The 16846-nt window shown below is 44.0% G+C and overlaps 1 protein-coding gene across 6 annotated transcripts in view; it reads left to right on the top strand.

Annotated features, from left to right (window-relative positions):
• The window catches only part of LOC104141284 (vertebrate ancient opsin), a 42564-nt gene that overhangs the window by 8063 nt on the left and 17655 nt on the right, over positions 1 to 16846 (top strand). For 3 of the 6 annotated variants that reach the window (XM_068951327.1, XM_068951320.1, XM_068951324.1), the window contains 2 exons: positions 13354 to 13502; positions 15624 to 16626. The gene's annotated coding sequence lies outside the window, so the exon portion shown is untranslated. The remainder of the gene's footprint in view (positions 1 to 13353; positions 13503 to 15623; positions 16627 to 16846) is intronic. The other 3 variants (XM_068951323.1, XM_068951325.1, XM_068951321.1) reach the window with 2 other exon arrangements.

The following is a 16846-nucleotide window of genomic DNA, read 5'->3' as shown; positions in this document are numbered from 1 at the left end:
CTTGCCTCGCGTCACCAGGGTTTCCGTGTCCTTACCGCCCGGAGACTGCAATTTTAAACACTGCGCTAATATCATTTTAAGTGACATGTTGCCAGCGTGGCGGCCGATGCTGGGAGCCTGGTGGTGCAGCTGGCGCCTGCACGGTCCGGTCTGCGCCCGGGGACGCGCCGGGCTGCTGCGGGAGGAGGGAAGGGAGAGGCGCGAAGCCTAGTTCCGCTGGTCCATACCTTTAAAGTCTTATGTTTATATGTACACTTAAGTACCTTGCCGAAATGGCAAGATGAGATTAAATTGTTGTGCGAGGAGCTCTTGTTTCTGACTAAGAGCCACATGTACACGCAGAGTGCAAAAATGAAACCAATGTGGGGAAATTAAGTCGAATGGTGACTACACGTTTGAGATCTCTAAGGCTGGGGCTAGCGGGCGCACAGGCTGAGCTCCTTTCTCCCAATGAGACGCACAGATCACTATATTCGTAAAGGTTTGTATTGACAGAAATAAAATCTAGGCGCATGAAAGTACAAGCATACATATTTGTGTTATAGGATTCCTTTAAAAAAATAGTTACTGGTGAAACAAGATGTTGACTACGTACAAAGAATCGTATCTTTAGCCGGTCCTCTGTTAACTAACCAACTCTCAACTTAATCAAAGAGGGGCTACATCCCCTGGCATCCCTCTGACAAGGGGTCCCCGGGATTTGGACGATGAACCAGTTATGATTTAGAGGAAAGAAACTTATGGCATGGACGATTGACTGCAGATAGATGTCTCTGAGAGCGATAGGAAAAGAGAAAGAAAGAGTGTGAGAAAGAGCTTCCCTTCCTCATTTGAGTTGAGTGGGGAGATACCTGCCCTTAAGTTTTGTGGTGAGCGGGGTCAAGGTCCCTGGTGTTGGGTGGGACTTCTTGCTTTCCTCCCCTTCTTCTTTTCTTCTACTTCTCTCCCCCTCTCTTTTGCTGTGTGCAGATCCCATATTTACATGAAAAACGTACGTTGGTTCTTACAGAGTCTTTTTAGATTTGCATGCCTTAACAAAAGGGGCTCTTAGCTTGACGCTCTGCTTGGGGCAGAACGGGCCGAGGACAGGAGACCGCCGTTCCTCCTGGGCTGAGTCCAGCACTGGCTGGGAGCTCGGCGTTACACAGCTCCTGCAGAGCCTTCCTCCACTGACGTGGGAGCAGTCTAACACGCTCCTTTGTCACATTGAGGTCATCAACATGGAATAGATGTATTTTAAATTCCTGAAATCTGACCAGGAGCTTTGCTTTTGCGCAAGCGAGAGAGTGAATTATTTTGAAGAAGGACATTTGGTCGCCATGGAGTGCACACCGTGGGGTGGGAGGGAAGGAGCCCCTGGTCTGAAAGTCCCACGGACGCGGCGTTGCAAGATAAATGAGCAGGGATGTCAGGACTGGGGTGCGGTCGCCCGTCTCCCCGCTCTGTTTCTCACCTGATATTCAGAATCACAGAACGGCCGAGGTTGGCAGGGACCTCTGGAGAGCATCTAGTCCAACCCCCCTGCTCAAGCAGGGTCACCTAGAGCACGTTGCACAGGACCGTGTCCAGGCAGGTCTTGAGTATCTCCAGAGATGGAGACTCCACAGTCTGGCCATGGAGAACTTTAAATGCCACAAGACTGAGACACACCTGGATAAGGGTGTTTTGAGGATTTCTGTGACATCTGAAAAGTTGTATGTTTTAGGCCAGGGACCTGAGATGGAGCGCACAAGTGAGAATGTGCTTTTTATAGGGTCAGCTAGTCGTTCAGTGGCTTTATTTTTTTTAAGGCACCTGCCTCGGTGTGGCTGGAAATTATGTTGCCGTATCATTTATGGCGTTTATTTAAATACAGAAGTAAGGTATGAGCCCAGGACACGCTTACTGGTAAAAGTCACATGGGAAAATGTGGAGAGAAGATGATCACAAATCAGGGCAGGGAGTCAAGGTTTAGGTCGTTATAGCAGGAAGACAACAGCCAGACTTTCTTCCATGCTTACTGAAAATAAAACCTCAGCCTTTCTTAAGCAGATGTTTGATGTAGTGAGAGATCTTCCGTGATGTGAATGAGACCTACGCCTTTTCACAAAACTCGAGAGAACAGCAGCTGAGAACAGGAAAGATGAGGGTGAAGACGCAGAAATACAAGGGCCCGGCATCCTTAAATCTTATTTGTCAGCTCTGAAAGAGCTTTTGAGAGCAAACACTCCATATTCCACAGCATTTATTGAATGAAATAGATGTTAATGCATCCATATTTCTACCATATGTGATATTAGCAAACACTCGTCTCATGATATTGTAGCACGAGATACAATAGCATGGAATATAACTTTCTTTTTTACATGTTCTCCATATGCAAAACCACAAGGCTTGGCTTTACTTGGACACAGTCTAACGTGCTCTTTCTGTCCTCTCCCAGGCCAAATGACCAGTGCCTCATTTTTCCTTACTAGCATTAGTTTTTGCTTATTTGACATCCAATTTGCCAAATGAATGGTGACAGTAATCCTTTTTTTTTTTTTTGTACTGCTGCTTCACCTCATTTCAGTTTATGTTTCAGTGGGTTTTCTTTTGGGGGGAGGAACTTACCTCCTCCCCCCCTTTCCTGGTTTTGTGTTCTGTAAAGATGAGACTGAAGCTATTAATACTTATTAAAATAACGTTGGACAGCATAACATCCAATTAAGTTCAGATCAGCTGAACTGCAAGTATTAAATGTAGCTTGCAACTGCTTATACAGAAAATAAGTCTCTTGAATAGCTGATAGTATAGAAAACTCCATACGAACTCAGGTTTGGAAAGAGCAAAGTGCTGACAGAGGAAATCCTTCACTAAAGAACAGGGGTTAGAAGACTAAGAAGCAGCAGCCACAAGAGGATGTGGAAAGGGTGGTTCTGAAGGACCTTCTCAAAGGAAAAAAGCTGTGGAAAGTTGTGTCCTGTCCTGCTCTGCTTCTCCCCCCCCCCGCCCCGAACATTTAGCAAAGGGCAGCTTCAATAGAAAAGCTGACTGGAATGACAAATTGGACATCTGTTAATGTGAGGAAGGCAGAAAACTCCATGTATTTAGAAGGAAAATCTATTTAAAATGTTCTTTTTCCATAAAGAAAATATTGCACTTTTTAAATATGTCAGGTTATCTCCTAACTTATTCTGAGACTATTACGAAGTAGAAGGTTACGGTTAGCTTTACAACATGCCTGAATTAGTGAAGAAAGTGAAATGTCTTAGTAAGCGTATGCGTACCCAGCGTAACGTAGCAGACAGACTTAGGCTGCCACGTGCCTACCAGCGACCCAGGCCAGATCCAAGCCTGAAGTCATGTAACCATGTTTGTGCTAAATCAGATTAGTGAAATCTGCTTGCTAGTTATGTGTCGACTTGCATAATGTGCTGGTTCCTTTCGTGAGTTAAGGAGCTTAGCGCGCACTGGGTCTCGGTCGTGCCCTGACTGCTCGGGGGGACACGAGTCTGCTGGTGGCACCTCCCCGTGCCCACACTTAAATGAGGTGCTGGGGAACGACGTGTCGGATGGAAGAGCCAACAAGATAAGGGCAGTATCTTTGTACGCTGCCTCTCACTAAGGTAAATTCAGTGTTAGTTCACCCTGTGTTCTTGCAGAAGAAAGCCTCATCTTTGCTCTCACCACACACATCCTTCACCCTCCTTTCCAAAGCCCAGGTTAGCAGAGGTACCGTGGGACCTCATGCGCAGGATGTCACAGGCGATCTGTTTCCACTTAGAAATAATCTAAGATTGTCTGCAGGCTTTCGACACGGATTCTGAGGCTGTCCTTCAGCTCTCCCCGTCGGGGATGTGAAGAACTGCTAAGCAGCCTTCCTTCCGCCCTTTCACCGTGCAGGGCTCTTCCGGGCTGGCGTTCAGCTCCAAGAGTGCGCCTGGCAGTCAGTCGCTCTCCAAACACGACCTCTCGGAGCAGCTGCTGAGTGAAGGTCTGGCCGTGAGTGCTGCAGTCGGTGGGTCCCGTGGCAGGAGAGGCAGCGGCAGGCTCATACCAGCTCCCTGCGCTCCACTCCGTCCCTGACTTACCCGGACTCAGTTCTGGTGAAAGAGTTGGGTGGCACTTGGCTCAGTCTGACCCTTCCTTTCTGTGGGCTGCAAGCGATAGTAGTTGTTTTAGGGTTGCAACGTATCCTGCGGTTTTAAAAAATTAATCCCAAACAATCTGGTGCCCGTGGGCATATATGTCTGGGGAGACATGTTTATGCTGAGAAAGGGTCATTGAACTGAGAAGTGACCACACAGGTACAGGGTTGGTTTATATAGTACCTTGAACTCAGCAACACAGGCTATGATTTTCTCTTAAAATGGTATCTCAGAACATCTCATGTTCTTCTCATAAGTTTCCACTAATAAATGTTCTTTCTGTTCCAGTGCAACTACAAAAATAAGATTTATTAGCCCAAATGTAGTTTGGATGGATAAGAGAGTATGTAAAAGATGCTGTCCCATCAGAAACCTCCAGTCATAGGTGATTATAACCTAGATGGAAGGTGGGAAAATGAATTGTGATTGATGAATTCTCTGGAAATATCTGTTTCAGCTTAAATGTGATACAGTGCATAGGTCAGTGATTTCAAATAATAAAATGATCAAGATATAGGGATAAGACCCATTCCACTATGACTGAAGTCTATTTTAATGACTTCCTCTGTATGGAGCTATTTTATGTATATAATAATTAAAATAATACCGTAGTATTATTGATAGAAACTGGCAGCCAATATTTGAAGTTGCTCTGTGCTTGCTGTTGTAAGTGCCTAACTTCAGCTGCATAATTGTTCAGAATGGTCATTTCATGCCAGGTATCTCTTGTCTTTTTTCTTTTTATTTATTTATTTTTGAACTGTTTCAGCTAAAACAACGCAACTCTGACTTTAAGGCGAAGATATTTATTTATTTGTATATATATATTTATGTGTGTGGGTGTGGGTGTGTGTGTATACATACCTATATATATGTAAAAGTGTTATAGCTCTTTCAGTAAGAAGCTTTAGAACTTAATATGAAGCTTCTCCTCCTTGCAGGTATAGTTTCTTTAGCTATAGGATGTCTGCCTTGAGCTGTTTCCAAGAAAAGCTGACCAAGTTTGGGCAAAGTTAGTCATTGAACCAAAATCCATTTCACATATGGGTGTATTTCCAATGATTTTTTTTCTCCCTCAATTTCAGCAGTGTTGAGCGGTTTGGGATTTCCTGAGGAGGGAGGACACTTGCTTTGGGATCCTGAATGAGAGACGCTGAGCCATTTAGTTCCGTCGATATTGAGGTCTTCTAAATTCTTCACCTAAAAATTATAATTATACTACTACTTTAATTTAGTGGCCTCCTGGTACCTGGTTGGAGGCCATACATTTATGCATTAGGCACCCAAGTTCTACTTTCACTGCATACAGCCTTTTAAGTGCCCAACCCCGTGCTTCTCTCTGCGATCACCAGGGGAGAAATGTTCTCATTCTGGGTCTCACTTGCTAAGAAGAAGAACCGCAGAACCGCAAGCCTTAGCATAAAATCCCAGAGGTTGGCAAAACTGCATTTAGTAATTATTTTATGTGTAGATTGCTGCAATGCTCGAACACATTCTCGTTAGTTACCTAAATAGCATAGTCACCATGTTACAGAGGGCTTGTAGACACTGGTACACTTTCACTGTGAAAAGTGACTATTTCTTTCTCAGTAGATCTGATCCTAGAGTTCATCCAGATCCTGCTAATCAAATAAGCTTTTCTCCTTCTGTCTCTGAATGCTGCAGTTTCTCCACAAAAGAGGCAATGAAGTAGGTGGCACTTATTCCTTTTGGTGCACCTCGAAGGGGACACTCTGCTAAAGACGTGCTCCAGAAACGTCTCCGTGAGCCTGAACGCGCGTGTTCAGTGTGCAGAGCGGGACTTATGTCAGCCCTAAGTGGGGCACCCTCGCAAAGTCAGTGAAGCTTTGCAGCTGTCGGAGAAAGAGATTGCAATCGAACCTTCCCCCACGACAGTACGGGGCAAACAGAAAAGCCGTCTTGATTTTTTGCATTGCAGACTGATTTTTTGCAGAGCTGGTAGGAAGCAATAGAAATGTTTTGTATAGACTCTAGGATACCCATGATAATATCCAACACTGCTGTTCAGAGCAGAACCACGTATTAAGCCATGTAGGATCAGGTCAGGGTTAGCTTTTAAAGTACATATTTACAATTAACTTTCAGTAACGCTTCAGTTCTTATTCTGTTAAATTACATCCATTTAGTTGCAGGGGTCTGATGAGGTGTTGAAGCAATGAATTTACCAATTTGGCTAGCATATATAGGACCTAATCTTGGCAAAAGCTGCAGCTGAATCTTCTCACTGGCTACCTGGCGTTTACAGGAATGGTTTTGGAAAAAGATAGAGTCAGCCGTTGACATGAAGCAAAATGTTTGGCTCCTTTTCTTTCTGTTAATTTTGAATCTTAGTTATTAATATTATAATTATGTTTAATAAACTTTCAGAACAATTTTCAGTCGTCAGATAATTTACATAAATAAATTCCAAAAATTAAGAACTAAAAATGATAATGCCTGTTGGGGTTAGGGCTTAGCAACAGAACTTTGCTAATGTTTGCTAAAACGTAACGTGGGTACACCATTTTGAGCCCCTCATATAATCAGAAGAAATTCTAGCGTTGCTATTATCATAAATGATTTTTTATTATCACGATTCTTCTAACTTGAAAAATATAGTATTAGCCAACTATCTGAACACACGTGGATTTTTTTTTGTCAAGGGAATGTTTTCCTTGTTCCTTCTTCAGAACAGTCTTGTCCAGGTCAAGTTAGCAATAAGAAAGTATTGACTCATACTGAGTCTTTAAGCCGCATCTGAGGAAATTTATCTACTTTATTGCATATAATGAATTTAAAATTTCACGTTTTAACGATCATTAAAGTGCTCTTTAAAAGCCTAATGCCGGCCGGCAGAGCCTTGTCGAGAGGCCTGATTAGAAATGGCTTGCAAGAATGACTTCTTTAGCAGCATCCTCACTTCTTTCCAGCCTATAAGGTAAATCAGGACAATCTTGTGCAGGGAAGAATGAGCACAGAATACTTGAAGTAAAGTTCAGCACCGAAAACTAAGGAAAAACCGATACGATGGCGGCTCCGCACCCCCAGACTGAACAGGGATCTTGACTGGGTGCATTTGTGGGACAGAGAGTAGAAATGCAGAACGGCAAACGGGACCTGAGGCTTTCGTGGACCGAGAAGGTCTCTGCTGGGACGTGCGGGTGCTCAGCGCGTCGCAGAATCGCGTCTTAACAGAGCCCTCGTCAAACGGGGGTGTTGATTTGCCTCCAAAGAGAAACGGGAAGCCAGTGCAGGTATGTGTTGATGCATTTGAGTAAGAAAATAAAGAACGTGCAACACGGTCTTAACAGGTAAGAATTGCATTCTTTATTAGGCTAGCAAAGCGGTGCGAAGCGCAAAGACGGCACTAGTGTCAAGAGATGTCTCAGTGCTCAGCAGCGTTTGCGTTCAAGCAGACAGGCCTGAGGTGCTGACAGCCCGAGACAGGGCTGGCATTTTCCCGTAAAATCATCCCCCGCTAAGGTAATATTATTAAAGAGAATAGTTGCAATGATATAATTGACATAATTGGTGTTAGGAGAAGAGTGTTTCTTTTTTTAAGTCAGCAGTGAAGATTACAAGCAGCTTCTGTTCTATACCCTTCCTTTCCAAAATTAATAAGCTTTGTTTTCACTCTCTTGCAAAGCTAAGTCTTTATTTCCCTTAAAGTGCAATGGTGCATGTGGTTGTACTTTGACTTCTGGACATTATCGCACAGTGGAAGGCACAGTGGAAGAGAAACAGGCCTTACCAGTTTTGCATTAATAGGTTTAGCCTGCCAGGATATTTTTGAAGGTGCATATGCGAGATGGTAATTTGTTAGAACTACAAACTGTCAGCGCTCTTCAGTACCTTCTTACGTAAAAGTGAAAAAAAAAAAAAAGGGACAGGATTTGAGAACAAGATAACAGACGCTTGTGCAGCTTTGCTGTCTGGCTTGCAAGCTCTGATGGCAACGGCATGCATACCACCATGCCGTATTCCAAAAATAATCAAATAAAACCAGGCAAGCAGAACATTTCTTTTCACATGATTGCCTCCCCCCTACCATAATCCTATCACAGATACCCTAAGCAGTTCCTAACGACTACTCCCAGTATCTTTCTAATGCTTCAGGGGCCGTGCTCAGGGGTGGACATGGGCCGTTAGGCAGCTCCTGGGAGTCAAACTCCTGCTGCAGCCCCCAGGAGTGGAGAGCAGAGAGCACCTCCAGGGAGACCTCCGGGACATCCCTGTCACGGCCCCATCCTGCTGCCGCGCGGAGTCAAAGGCTGAGGTTTTACTCTTCTTTTGTCACTCATCCTCAGTTTTGCAAATACTGGCACGTGGAGGCAACTTCTAAACTTAAACTGTATATTAGGAAGCAGCTTGCGAGCCAGAGGTTGCTCACGGCGTGCCTTTGCCGCCAGCAGCCCTCGCGGAGGGAGGATGTCTAGCAAGTTTAAGGGCAGCCCTGCTTCAGGGAGTTGCAAAGCCCGGCTGGAAGGGGTAGGTCCCTGCGGCTTCCTTATGCAAGCGACTGCGGGACGCCAGAGGGACTGCTTTCGTTCCCGTGGCGCACCGACACCAGGGTCCGCTTGCAGAGCGGGGGCCGGTCTGTCCTACTCGTAACCCTTCTCAGTACTTACAAGGGTGTTGACTGTACTCACCATCCTGCAAAAGAAAGTGATGCGAGACAGCTTCTACCAGAGGAGATGGCCCTGTTAAAACATGTATTTTTGAGATGGGTGGATGGAAATGCATCTAGTAGAACTGGGTCAGAAAACGATGCCAGGCAACAATAAATGGTCTTTAAATCTAAATGCAACACTTGTTCGATCCACACCGTGTTGCATATTGCAAGGGGGTAATGTCAGCTGATGATCTTTTAGTGCCTTCATGTTGAACATAGTTTAAATGTACCATAAGGGCAGCAGCAATCCCTGCTGTGAGTGATCCAGTAACACCGGTGTCCGTGTCTGTTTCTAGCTGGTGGTGCCACGTCGACTACCGACGCTGTCGGCCAGCCCCGGCAGCCGCAGGGGGCTGCCGGCCGCGGCGGTGCCTCCAGCCCGCCAGCCCCCAGCCAGGGCTGCCGGCCCCCAGCTGCTCCCTGCCTTGCTCCCGCCAAAGCCATCTGGTTGCTGGAAAGCCCGGTAATTTGCAATAAACCCTGGCGATCGACACGAATCTGGGCGTTTTGCAAGCGGCTTGTTAAAGGCAATTCTTCTCTTCGTTGTGTCTGTTAATTGGAGAGGGAGCGGAAACAGGGTCATGGCCAGCTTCCTCCTGTCCCTCTGCCGTGAGCAGTAACCTGCTAATATTTGCAGAAAAGGAATGATTACTGCTCAGCTACCAGCACTTAACCAGTACATTCTCTGTTTGAGTGGGGATCCTATTTTTTTCCCTTCTCTTTCCACCATAAGAGCTGTGCAGATTCACAGTATTACGGTAGTTGTGCACTGTGTTTTTTGAAGAAAATGCTGCTTTCCTGGTAACACGATGTGCTGCGCGAACTGTGTCAAGGTGACCGACCTTGAAAAAGCACAGGTGTCATTGTGGTGTGAATTACGAATGGTTGGGGGGCAAGATTTCTAAAATGTCTTAGTGAATAGTCACACTTAAAAGTGACCATTACTTAGGAGGAAAACACTTTTGTAGCTTTACCATGCTAAGTGACCGTATTTTTGATAGTCTTTATCTGCCTCAGTTCTTCATTCAAGTGCTATAAGACTTCATTTTAGTACTTTGCCATAAATATACAAAAACTTCTGCCAGTTGTTAAGTCAAGATTGACTCATTCATAAAGATATTTAGAAAACCATAATCAGGTAGAGAAAGTGAAAAATCTTTACTAAGAAGACGCACAAAGAATAGTATTTTAAATGTGGTGCACGTCCTATGCATCCACCAATTCTCATTAGACCTTCAGGTGCAGTTTCTTGGAGTTTGATTAAACGCAATTCAGTCAGCATTGCTGAGCTTTAGATCGCTGCACCAGAGGGGCTGCAGGAAGCGCTACGCCTTGCCGGTCCTCGGAGAGCGTGGTCAAGCCTAGGAAGCACCAGGTGATCCTCCTGCCTTGCAAGTAGGCCCAAATCTTACTGTGTCACAGGATTAGTTTTGACCAGAAAAATGCCGTCGCTTTGCGTCTTAACAATAGGGAAGCCCTACTGCGTAGTCTCAAGCAGTATATTTTTTTACTAAGTGATAAATCTAAAAGTCAATTAAAAAAACCCTGCAAAAATGAATTAGAGTGGTTACAGCATGGTGTTATGATGAGCATTTAAAGTAGAAGATGCTAAGCCTCACTAAAAATGTTATGTTTAAACTGTCTCTGGAGCTCATTAGTCTTCTTGCGTTCAGGCTTCACAAAGGACTTGTTAGTAGCCAAGTTATAAGCTTCATGTAGGGTAATATAATTCACTATAAAGAAGTTAATGTCTGGGGGGGTGTTACTGCTTGTGCTAGTGTATGTTGTGTAGACGGGGATGGTCCAGCTGTTGCCAGTGGACCCTCTCTGGTTGTTGCATTTTTCTGCAGTGTTTCCATCCAGCTGGCCAGAAGAAGTAGTAGAAATTTTGACGGTGCTTGTGCATCCAAGTGGCTCCTGTGCCTGCACGTGCTGCAATGTGGAGAAGGGAGGTGGTGCTGCTGCCAGGTCCATGTGATGCAAAGACACGGGACTGGTGACCTATTTTCTCTGGCACTTGTTTGGTAACAACATAGTCTGAGACTCTGCCAGGCTGCTGAACTTATTCTTTTTTCTTTGGTTATGGCCTCTAAAAGTGGTGGACTGTGGTAAAGAACAGCTCTGACTATCTATGGGTATAACCATTACAGAGGACATCTTTAGGTAAAACTTACTCGCTAGGACGAGAACTTTGCAGTGCAGAAGAACTGGGAGAGATGCAGAACCAGAAGATCCGGGGAATAACGTAGGCAACTGAGTGGCACATGTTCACCGGCAGATTTCACCCTGGCCTGGGGTACTCACCTTCTCATGGCTGAAGTCTCGTCACTCCTTGTTGTTCTTTCAAAAACTGACATTGGTGATGGTGTTCTTGTGTAGCGTGATACCCTTTCACAAAGAAATGCGTGGAGATACCATCTCACTTTACATAAGACATAGGCAGCTGTTTGGTGGTAGTGATCCTTGGGCCAAAATTTTCCAAAGCACTCAGTTTCCATTTGGACTAGTTAGATTTTTTTTTTTGCTTGTTTTTTATTGAGTGGTGATTAATACTTAGTTCTAAAAGCCATGCGGAGAGAGAGAGAGAGATCTGTATGTCTGATGAGTATGCACCGGGCAGCTCATTACAATGTGTAATGAGTACATTATGCACAATCCGGGTCTACGTTTCCTTCTCAAGACAGCTGGGCTGGATTTTTCCTGCTTCCAAAAGTGCTAGACTGTTTCTACAACTGATAGCGCAGTGTTAGCTGTGTGTGTCAAGTTAGATAAGAAAAATGAATAACGAATGGCAAAATAAAAGGTCTTTCACCAGCGGACAAATTCGTAAATACAGAAGTCTGCTGAACCTGACACGCTATCAAAACAGACACCAAGTTCCTCCTTAGCCACTGAAGTGGTGAATGTTTCCGGAGATACAAAGGTTTCTGCAGATAGCGTCTGGGACTGAATCGGAAGACTAATCGCAACGAAAAAATAATTAGCAAACCGGGACAAGGTTGCCTTTGTGATACAGAATCAAAACTGTTTGTTTAAACATTAAACCTTCAATTTCATTTTCATTGTATTTTAGGAAGCAATGTCATTATATTAGGGACATAATTCCTATAATATAATCAGTATCTTGCATTACCATTCAGTTTTCAAATCAAGACTTAATTTTCTTCTTTGCTTTGAACTTAATTTATATGATTCCCTGATCAGAAGTTTCTCCCACTTACTCTTCAACTTTACGAGAAAAAAAAGCTCTTATTTCCAGTTTGTATGGAGGAGGACGTAGCAGAGACTCGTTACTGGTTTAATGCTATGATTTTATTAACTAAGTCTAATAGGACAAAATCTTGGTTATAAAATAATTTGATAAAAATCACTTGTGTTGAATGAAATAACATCACGTTAGCTTCAAGCTGATAACTAGGGCATGAAAAACATGCTTTCCTGTTGAACATGGAGGAAATGTATTTAATAGGGGACAATCACGATTTGCCTGTTTGAGTTGGGTCAGGATATATCAATGAGCACTTATAAATAACAGTATCTCGCTATTGCACAGTACTTTCCATCAGTGGATCTAAAAACTCTTTTGTCAGGGATGCCAGGATTGTTATACCAACCTACAAAAGGATGAACTGGAGCAGGAGGTTCTCCCAGGTAATGCGGGGGCATCCTGGAAGGAGACCCCTCAGACTGGGCTCCTCTGGGTTTTGCAGTTACTCGCACAAGTAAATTTTTTCTTCAAGCAGGGAAAAGAAGCTGGATCAGTTGCAGACTGTTCTTGAAAGTTCTTAAACGTGCTCTGCTCTCACTGCAGCTGGGTTTGCTCTGCTATTTGTAGCAGAGGGAATGGTCTGGTCCTCCTGTATCCCTTCCTTCCCTGAAGGAAGTGCACTTGTGCACTCTGCCAATCTGAAATGCAGGCAGTTTGGGACGTAGTTGCGGGTGACTTGGACCTCAGGGACCATCGCACTGCTTTCAGGACTGCACCCTGAATTTGCCCCATAGTACGCTGTGCAATAGCCAGATTAGTATTTTGGATTCTCTGTATGTGAAGCCACATGTATGTATGAGTACAACCGATGGCGACAGTCGCTGTGGCCTTGCAGGGGAGTAAAGGTGCGAGAGGCAGAAGTACCTGCACTCTTCAGGCTGCTCCAGGCTGTGCTACGGCAATTGTTTTATGTGATCCTGGGCAATATGCTCTAGAGGACCCTCCTCGAGCAGGGAGCTTGGACTAGATGATCTCCAGAGGTCCCTTCCAACCTAAACGATTCTGTGATTCTGTAATTGCAGCTGTGAACGAATTGGGTGGTTTGGGGCTATTCTTTGGGCTTGGCTATTACTGCCCCTCAGTTTAGATGTGGCTATAGTCTCTGTCTGTCTGTGTGTCCTTTCTGTCTTTGAGACGCATGCAGCAGCTGAAATCTCTAAATTATGTCCTGACCTGACTTTGGAGCTAGCCCTGCTCTGAGCTGGAGGCTGGACTGGATGACCTCCAGAAGTCTCTTCACACCTCAGCTTTTCTATAATCCTTTGATCCGAGGATCCTGCTCCATTTGTTGTGACTCTTTGTAGGCTGTTTCCAAAGTGGAGCCAATGCCGACCCAGCACTGTGGCCGCGCAAAGCCTCCCAGGCCCAGGGGGCTGGAGCCAGCCCTGCAAGGATGCCCCAGAGATGCTCTCCTTCCCACCAGCTCCTCAGCCTACAGCGAGGGCTCAGCCAGGTAATGATTTTGGGTTCAGCATCTGCTACACTAGACTAAGGCAGGCTATGGGCAGTCTTATTCCAGTGCACAAATACTGTCCTACCCACTTAGCCACTACCCAATGAATCTCAGCTCCTTGTTATATGGAGTAATGAAGACAGACTGGATTACTTGTAAAAAGTAATAGTAAGAAAGTGGAACATGGATTTGATAGTTACCTTGAAAATATCTGTAATAGCGCTAAAGCTGGATATAGTAACTGAAAATGTACAGCCTGTTTTTCAAAACATTTATTTGACAAAACCAATGCTTTTCCACCAAAACATGGGTTTTTTGAATTGAACACTGAAATACTTGTTAAATGAGCTCTGCACTGTTTGTTGGGTTTAGGTTTAACCTTTGATTTTTGAGGTCAGACAGTCAGATATGGGGAGTAAATTACATCACAGGTAAGTTAAAACTGTCTCAGATTGTACTGGCATGAAAAAAAACCATATCTTTGTTGAATGAATAATTCAAAAACCAAGTCAGAATAACTATCAAAATATATGTCCTTGTCTATTTAAAAAAGAGGAAGACAACTCAGCAGAGTGAGTGTTTTTCTGTGAGACAACACAGAATTCTTTACAAGGCTCAGAATAATCATATATGATGTCTAGCACTTAACACGAGAGCAAACTCTTCACAGAGCCAAGAGATCAACAGACACTAAGGTGGAGCAAAAAGGCCCAAAAACCTATATAGTGTTCAAGTACTTGGTGAAAATAGCATAACCTATCATCCTGAAACGTGTCCCTAGTGTGCAAAAATGAACATCCCTATATCTTTAGGTAATTCATTCATTTTTGCGACCAGGCCAAAACCAGGGTGTACTAGAAATTTATCTGTTGCACTAGGCTCTTCTGTATGGGAACAAAAAAAGGGCTACTATAGTTTCCCAGGACTTAGGTTTCAGTGATGTTACCTAGTGAACTGGGAAATGCACAGACTGGCAGGATCTTTCTTTTTACCAGGTGAGCCTTATAGCAAGACCAAAACCATAGCTGTCAATGTCTGGCACTGAAAGGGGTTATTTCTCCATAAACGGGCATTTTGTTTCAGTCACGGCGTCTATACTGTGTCACAAAACACACAGACATAATGAGTTGATGTGTCATGTTGTATTTTCCTCATCTGCATGCATCTCATTAGATAAGCGAAAGGCTTGAAGCCTTGAACTATTAGCCAGCATCGTTTGAAGAGGTCGAAGAATACTATTTATTTTTTCCAGATAAGGAGATGTGGAGAATAAGCACTCTGGGTTAGCTGAGCTGAGCTTTTTTCTTTTTTTTCTCTTTTTTTTTCTCCAAGTATATAATAAGAATGGAATGCTAGTCAGAGATCTCGCAGGTAGTTAAAGAATAACAGAGGATTTTTTTTCCTGAAGACTGAGGATTAAAAAAAAGATGCAGAAAGGCAAAACCAAAAGCAGTAAAGGTATGACGCCCTCCTGCAGAGCTGTGGGGGAAGGAGCATCGTTGGCCCCCCTTGGTCTCTCCAGAGGTAAAGAACTTGGTGTGACTCTGTCTGCATAAGGTTGCCAGCCCTGAATGTTGCTTAAATAGAAATGTGAACAATATAACAAAAAAGGAGGTTTGCACGACACTCCCAAGGAATATTTCCCTAGTGAAGGCATCCTTTCTGCGTGCACCCCTTCAGTGTGACATTTCTTGGTGCACGTCCTACCAGCCGGCCTGTTGGTTCCTCGGGTTCTTGTGTTCTCGGGATGCAGGTATCGTACTCCCAGTACAGCGGGTCCTCCCTTGTTTTGCATGGCCACAGCCATCCTTAGGATTGCTCAAGAGAGGCCACAAAGCCCTCCAGCAGAACAGCATAGACACCCCCAAGCTCTGGTTAGGACTCTGACCCATAGTTCTTAGTCTGAATGACTGAATTTAGGTCAAATTTGAAAGCCCTTCACTCTTCAGATGACTGTCCTTGAAAAAGCACTATTGAAAAGAGAAGCAATTTGTAGGAGGAAGTAATCTGTATTTACTTGCTAGGCTGTATTATCTGCAATAGGGGTTATATGTAATAACCTGTGAATAATCATGCGTCTGTCTCTGTGTTTCCTATTTGTTTTTTATATTTTATATATAGGTTCAATGAGCTCTATCTACACACAGCAGAATTTGGAACAAAGTGGACTTAATCCAACAGACTTTTTTCTCTATTTCTCAACTCAAATGACTGCTTCAGAGCAGGTCAGCCAGCTGCAGGAAGGAAAGAAAGCGGAGCGTCATGTTTATCGCTGCTGCTTGGTAATGGTTTACAATTCAGGTGGATGTGTACAGTGCCTGAGCCTTTGATTAAAAATTCAGGAGTCTTGGGAAGCTTGTAACTCTGGATGAAAGCTTCTTTGCATCTGTGTGATTCCTGCTCTGTTTGCAACTCCTGCAGATATGTACTTTGCTATTTGAATAAACACAGTTTTGTTGGCTTTGCTAATGTTTTTTTCACACATTCTGCTAAGTAAGTTACTATGGCTAGTTGTGAAATGCAACCAGGCTTTATCTCCATAATTTTCCTCTGGGTAGGAATGGTATTTTATAAGTGATGCTGAATTCAGTGCATGCATTGAACACTTTCTTGCCCGTTCTCCATAGACTGACGTACATTGTATCTTCCAGTAGGTGACACTAATGAACAGATGTTTTTAGGCTGTGAGAGCTGTGTCTGGTGATGGTTCAGGGTTGTGGCACACAATATTGCGTTAGTGGAATAGAAACAAATCTGTTATATGTGATTGCTGGTGACAGAAAGGAGTCCAAATGCACAAGAACAGTCTATGTTCACCACACCAGCGAGCTATTAGACATTTCTCTTCCTTGTAGCTTTCTCCAAAACATGTGTAACTACTGAGAACCTCTCCATGAAGGGGGCTATGTCCCTCAGAGTACCCAAGCAAAACATATATTTCCAACAAACTAAAAGAATGGGCTGTTTCAAGTGTCTATCCATTGCAGACCGTGTAGCGACAATGACATTGCTGCAATTGTAGTATGGGAACGTTGAGCCGTGAGAGCCAGCGTGGGAGAGGATGCACCAGTCTGCATCAGCCGGTGCATCGCTCACCTTCGCACCAGGGACTTCAATGACGCTGGTAAGTTTATGCTGCTAAGTCTACCGTGACTTCTCCAACCTTTTCTTCTGTTCTTCTGTTTTACCTCTGAGACCCCTTCCTGACAGGGAACTACTTTCATAAGGCATTTTATCCTGTCTCTTACAAGATATTTTGGTAGCATTTTGTCCATGAACATCAACTTTAAAAACTATTTCAGTGAGCGTGAGAGAAGTTTCAAACTATGCTCATGTTAAAAAAG

This window comes from Struthio camelus, chromosome 7 (assembly GCF_040807025.1).
Source record: "Struthio camelus isolate bStrCam1 chromosome 7, bStrCam1.hap1, whole genome shotgun sequence".
NCBI lineage: Eukaryota > Metazoa > Chordata > Aves > Struthioniformes > Struthionidae > Struthio > Struthio camelus.
The sequence above is the reverse complement of the archived record's forward strand: the minus strand, read 5'-3'. Positions and strand labels throughout refer to the sequence as shown.